This window comes from Octodon degus, unplaced genomic scaffold (assembly GCF_000260255.1).
Source record: "Octodon degus isolate 3935 unplaced genomic scaffold, OctDeg1.0 scaffold00267, whole genome shotgun sequence".
Classification (NCBI taxonomy): domain Eukaryota; kingdom Metazoa; phylum Chordata; class Mammalia; order Rodentia; family Octodontidae; genus Octodon; species Octodon degus.
The window spans coordinates 1,037,999-1,044,970 of NW_004524843.1; positions in this window are offsets into that span (position 1 = coordinate 1,037,999).

Below are 6,972 nucleotides of genomic sequence, written 5' to 3' on the forward strand. Positions count from 1 at the left end.
TTCTTGAAAATTTTCTCATAAGTTTTAGAATCAATTCACCAGGTTCAGCAGCAACACTGAGTGCAGCTGCCGTCTGATGTTGATTGCTACTGAATCCCCCACTAGACCCTTAAAATCTGTTTAGTATATTCTTTTCTTAAAAGGGAGATGTGTTCTTTATGTACAGGAAAAACTTCCCTCTGATTGTAGCTTGTGTTAAACATCATGAAATTAGGGCATGTTGGACTCTGCCTTCCAGAAGCTTTCAGCAGATGCATCCTTCTCTTGTGTACAGCCCAGAACTCAGCAGGGCTGGGTTGGCTCGGATTCCTTTGTGGCTCAAGTTTCTTATCTGTTGTGTCAGCCACACTGAGCCTTAGACTCTCACAGGTCTCTATTTTCTTCTAAAAGAGTCTATGTGTACAACAGAGACAAATTTTGGTCTGTGCTCATAGTTCACATTCACAAGAAAGAAATGACCAACAAAGGAGACCAAATGTCTCCTTTGAATGACATGAAAAAGCAGTTATATTTTATGATAATCTCAAAATATATTACCACTATGGGCATATGGTATTTTACATTTTGAGACCAGTCTGAATCATATTTTAAAATTGTAACTTTAAAAATATTTGCCTTTCACAGTATCTTTTATACCTTTCAGATTTAATTTACTCTTTCAGGTTCTAATACTAGGGAAACAATAGAATGTTTACACATGTAGGTCTGTTTTATTTCACTTATGAGTGTGGTCTCTAGTTGCATCTATTTACCTATCAAAGCCTTGAGTTTAGAAAGGGAAAGATATTGTTTGAAGGAAGCAAAAAACTGGAATAAGGAAAAGGAGAAAAGAGAGAAGGAAGGGAAAAAAAAAATATATATATATACTCACAGGACATCTTTATTAATTTTACCACTCATTTCTAAGATCATTTCACGATCTTTTGAAAGGAGGAATTAATGCTTTAATTTTTTTCTTCTTTTTAATTTTGTATATCAATTTTGCTTGCTCACATCTGGTAATCTGAACAACTAACTTGAAGACAACAATAGACAATATAACAACCACTGGTGAATTCTTATCATTTTTGTTTAGTGAAATTCTGTATTGTTTGTAAAGGTTTTTATTTGTTTTATTTTTTTTTGTTTTGTTTTGTTTTTTACTGTTTTTGTTATCTTTAAAAAGTAGGTCCAGCTAAATAGCTTGGACTGGTCAAGTAGCTTGGGGCTGGCCAAATACCTCAGCAGATTAAAGCACCTGCTTAGGCAGATGTAGAGGCAGGGAGTTCGATCCCCAGACCTGCCATCACGCCCCCACCCCAGTGCACTGAGACAGCAATTGAGACTGGGCATGGTGGCTCATGCTATGCCTGTAATCCCAGCTCTTGGGAGGCTGAACACAGGCAGATCACTTACGAGTCTGATCTATGCAGTGAGACCCTGGAGACCCTGTACTAACATACAAAAATAAATAAATAAATAAATAAATAGAAAAACAAATAAAAAAAAAAATAGAAAGAAAATAAAAATCTTCAAAAATGTGTTTCTTCTTCTCAAGAGATACTGACCTCAGACAGTTCCTTCAGAGGCTGAGATGGACAGGCAATAAGCATGGGGTAAGTTATTATATTTGTACAGACTGCATATACTACACACATTTGATGCAGCTAGAGCACCTGAGAAATACTCAGAACAAAACTGAGTCAAATAATAACCAAGTCCCAGCACAACAAAAAGAAATTACAAAAGGAGGTGAAAATGAGCCAAGTAAACCGTATTTGAGATCAATTTTCAGGTGAGAAACATACTATCATGTTTCAAAATTATACCATCAACGTTTCTCACAGTTTCTTTTTATCTATTTCAGAAGCCTAATTCATAAAAGTCAAACTTCTAATATGAAAAAATAAATAGATTTCATAGGTCCACCTTACAGAATTGTTTGATGATTATGTGGGGATCCCACTGGACCCATGGCATTCTATGAACTTTGAAAATGACAAAAGATACAGCTGGCTTGTTGTTTAATCAAGGGGACAGGCGACACATCCATGAAGGGTAAAACTGCAATGTAGCAGTAACACAAAGTCATGTATAATATGGACAATTTTAGCTTTTTTTTTTTCTTTTTTTGGTAAAGCCAGATCATTTTCAGACAAATACCTCCACACTGTTGTTCATCTCAGGAAAAGCAGCATCTAGAGTTGGGCTTTTTACTGTGAATATTTTTTTTTACTTGATTATTCAATCTCTTGTTATGTTAAAAACTGACTCAGAGTGTTAGTTGTTGAAGCAGTGGTTTGTGTGTTTCTAGAGATTTACTCATTTCCTCCGGAGACACAGGGCAAATGCCTTACTCTCACTGTTTTCCCTGCACCCTCGGAAGAGGTGTGCAGTTGGGCCAGCAGCTGTCCACCTCTGCCCCTCAGTTCCCTTTTCTCCCATTTGCTCACCAGTAGATTGGCACAAGGGGCTTCAGTGTCCTCCCTGGTTATCAAATTGCCACTGTGTACTCTGATCTCAGTTTAGCCATCAGGCAACATGGATCCCACCCCAGGTTGCAGTTTCAGTTGATACTGTTTCCTTTTTGAGGAAGGGAGAAATCACTCTGCAATAGCTCAGATCAGGAGGGAGGGATCTGAGCCTTTTATTTGCACAGCCAGCACTTATAGCAAGCCTTGCAGAAGACTCCTGATGCCTTCTCTGCCCCTCATTGACACAGTGTTGCAGCTGTTTCATAAGCCCCTCCCCCCAGCCACTTCTTGGGCCTTAGTCTAGGAAGGCCCTCTCCTGTGTCCCGACTCCCAGTGCTGTACCACAGACCCTGATAAAATGCAGACTTGTTTTGGTGTCCTGTAAATCTTCTGGTGAATTATTTTTCAGATACTACGGACTCCAAAGTTGTGTAATCCACTTGGAACTTTTATCCTACGTGGTGTGGATAGAATTGTTGTCTCAAAAGATGGAGCTGTAAACACTCAGAGCTCTTGGCATCAGAGGACCCCTGAGGCCAGCAGTCAATGAAGATCAGAAGCAAAGACCAGCACCAGATATAGTTGGCTTTGTGTCCTCCACCAGCTGGCCTTGAATGGTGATAGCTGACAATGGCAGTATTCAACAACTTGATGTGTCAACTCTTGACACCAGCATTATTTGAGAACACTAGGACTTTTAGCAGAGATGGACTGTGACAATTCGCTGTTCACATCTGAGTCAAGCAATAGAAGCCCAGGATGATAGGTAATACTATAACTTATCTAATGTTTTCTTACACAAGCACTCATACTATTCCTTTATAATGTTATTATCCTAGGTCAATAATATTACACTGCTTTTATTTCTCACCCAAGGAATTTGGATTTTCTTCTTTTTTGCATTCATAGAATTAAATTTTTGTTAAATTTGTTATTTTAAAGAACTTCGTTTTATTGAATTTTTGTATGTTCATCTAATCTGCTTTCATTAATTGTATTGCCAATCTTTATTCTTTCCTTGATTCTGTTTGTTTTAAGTTTAATCTGCCATTTTCCTTTTTCTCATAGTGGAATTTTGTTATTGACTTGAGAAGCTTCTATTTTTTCTTTTGGGTGTTACCAGGAATTGAACTCAGGACCTTGCCCTTGAAGGCAATCACTTATGCCACTGAGCTATCTCCCTGGTCTGAGAAGCTTCTACTTTTAATATGGAGATTCACAGTTTTAAATTTCTGTCCAGGCAGTGTTTTAATAAAAATCCCCAAATTTTGGCATGTTGTGACACCTTCATGTTTAAGCATTCCAAAAATGTTCTCATTTTCCTTTGATTTTTACTCATTAGATTTCTAGAAATACTTTGCCTAATTTTCATTGTTTCCCCTAATTTTCTACTACTAGTTTCTAATTACTTACTTGCTTTCTTTCTTTTTTTTTTTTGGTGGAACCAGGGATTGAACTTGGGCTCTTGCGCTTGCCAGGGAAGTGCTTATTCTACTGAGCCATCTCCCCGGTCCCTCTAATTACTTTTTATTGTTGTCAGAGAATATAATTAATTTACAGTCTATGCCTTCATGTGTTTTGAACTTTGATTTGGTCCTGAGGTTCTACCTCAGGTAACTTTCTCTGTATACTTGAAAAGAAAGTAAATTCTCAAATCATTGGTTTTTCTATCCACTACTCAGTTGTGGTATTAAGCTCATTATTGTGAAATATTATTTATTTATCTATTTGGTACTAGGAATCCAACTAAGGATCTTGTGTTTGCCAGCCAGGAGCTGTACCCACTGAGCTGTATCCCTGGCCCTGAAATGCTTATTGTTGTCTTTATTTCAATCACTTTTTCTTATTCATATTTTTGTACTGTGGTTAGATCCATGTACGTTATTTATAATTGCTGTGTCTTCCTACTAGCATGGCATTGTTTTCATTATAAAACACTTCCCTTCATTGTTACTTTTTCACTTTTAAAGTCTGTTTGGTCTGATGAGTAGAGCCCTTTATTTGCTTTGTAATTTCTATCTGTATGTCTTTTCTCTCATTTCATGTTCAGTTTATTTGTATCCTTTAGTCTAAACTGTGTTTCTTATATTCAGTATTCTCTCAAAGATTGACTGTTCTCTGGTATCCCATTACCTATTTTTGATTAGTTTATTCTGTCCATTAAGACATTACTATCACTGATAGTTTTTATTTTAAGTACTGGTGATTGAACTGGGGACCTTGCTCTTGACCTTATTCTCAGGCTTACTGTATACATGTTAACTTTTCAGAAAAAGCTTCATTTATATAAATTAAATTCCAATTGCATAAAGGAACGCTGTTCTATACTGTTTTCCCCTTACGCAGGCACTTACGCAGCTGATTTTATTAATAAATTTTGATGTTTGTTATTTTACTTTTTGTTTACTTGATTTCTCATCTATTTTTCCTACACAGCTTTCTTTTCCCTTAAGAGAGTATTTTCAACAGTAATTTGATTAATAATAATTTTAATAATGTAATGTATTATACTTTAGCTATTCAGTAAGGATTATTCTCAGGCTTACTGTATACATGTTAACTTTTCAGAAAAAGCTTCATTTATATAAATTAAATTCCAATTGCATAGAGGAATGCTGTTCTATACTGTTTTGCCCTTATTGCAGTACTATTGTTTTATATAAATATATCATTGTTAAAGGTATAATATAGTATGGTAATTATTACTTTATGTAATTTTGCCTTTTAGAAAGGCTATAAAAAATAAGGTAGCATAGTGGTGCGTCCAAGCTCTAGGAAGAATGAGGCAGGAAGCTTGCTGTGAGCGCTAGGCTGCCCTGGGCTACGTAGTGGCTTCAAGGCCAGTCTGAACTACTCAGTGATACTCATCTAAAAACACTAAAGAAAAAAACTAAAGAAAGCAAATATGTGCTTATAATTTTTTATTATAATGTTCCTCTTTCTCCTCTGTCTTTTCTCTCCTCTCTCTCTCTCTCTGTCTCTCTCTCTGTTCTCACTCTATTTCTTTAATTTCTACCTAATAAAACCCTTTCAATGGCTCTTACTGATTAGTTCTCAGTGACAGGAGTCAGCAAATCTCCCGACACTACTAAATACTTCAGTACAGCTTCAGAAACCTCTGAGACATTGTCTGGCGACAATTCCATTAGGGAGAGATCTCCAGTTTTCAGTTCTACTCTTGCTCCAGAAGGAGTAAATTCCAGAGCCTACACTCTCACAGAGGAAGAGGACTTTGGCTTGCTGCTTTCTGAATGTCATCCCTACTTTAAAAACTGAGCGTAACTGGTGGGTGGGGGAAGTGCTGCCTCAGGTGGCATTCTCTGCATTTACCCTGTCTAAGGGAGCCCAAACTCAGAGGAAGAAGGGAGCCAAATTTCTCATGCATATTCATCTGCAATTTAACTCCTGCAACAAGTAACCTTGGCATGTAAGAACTTCTAGTGCTCTGCACCTCTTCGGAGCGAAGTTCCCTGACTCATAGCTTGCGGACAAGGGTATTCACATGTAGAACACCAGGCGCATCAGCACGTATTGTCAACTTGGACATTTAATTACACTTCTGACTGCTTATTTGAAGTACATTATATGTCCCCTTCATGCTAATCTTTTATTCTGCTTTGTTTTGTTCCCTTTGTTTTGTATCTTTTTAAGTTTGAAGTTTTTCTTTATGTATTTCACTGTAGTGCTACAACAGCAAAATGACACCTATGTGCCACAGCACACACCCATCACCAGTAAGAAGTAACTTTTCATGACAGCACTGCTAACATATTTAGCTTTAAGCAGGATGCATAAGTTCATAAAATGGCCACTCCAAATACATTTTCTTTAGATAATCTTAACTTTTAAATTAGTGATACTTTATCAACTTCACTAATAATAGGATTGTAAATTATCTGGGTGATGGGGTGTGTGGAGCAGAATCATTGAATTGTATACTGTAATAGTTGCTACAGTAATCTCACATATATCAATAAGAAACTGTCACCATAATTAAGAGATAATTATTGTTATTAATTGCACAATGATAACATCTTTTGAAAGTAACAGCCCACTTACATGTGAAAAATGTTCTTTTCATTTACACAGAAGAAAAATATTCTGAATGTTAGTTTTGGCCTTGCTATGTGAAAAATTCAACTGTTCAAATATTTTTTGTTACACCTATATTATGACTTTAAAAGTCTATTAAAAACAATAATGTCATGTATTTTTATTATCAATTATGTAGAAGCTTTAAGACTGCTCTAAGAAGCAGGACATGGTGTCACAAGCCTATAATCTCAGCGCTCTGGAGAGTGAGGCAGGAGGATTCTTGTGAATTCGAGACCAACCTGGGCTACAAAGTGAGCTCAAGGCCAGCCTGAACTGCATGGTGAGACCCTGTCTCAAAAAGAAAATATAAATAAATAAATAAATAAATAAATAAGGCTGGCTAGATAGCTCAATGGATTAAATTGACTGTTTAGGAAGGCACAGGAACCTGGGTTTGATCCCCTGTGTGCAGTGCCAGCCCTAC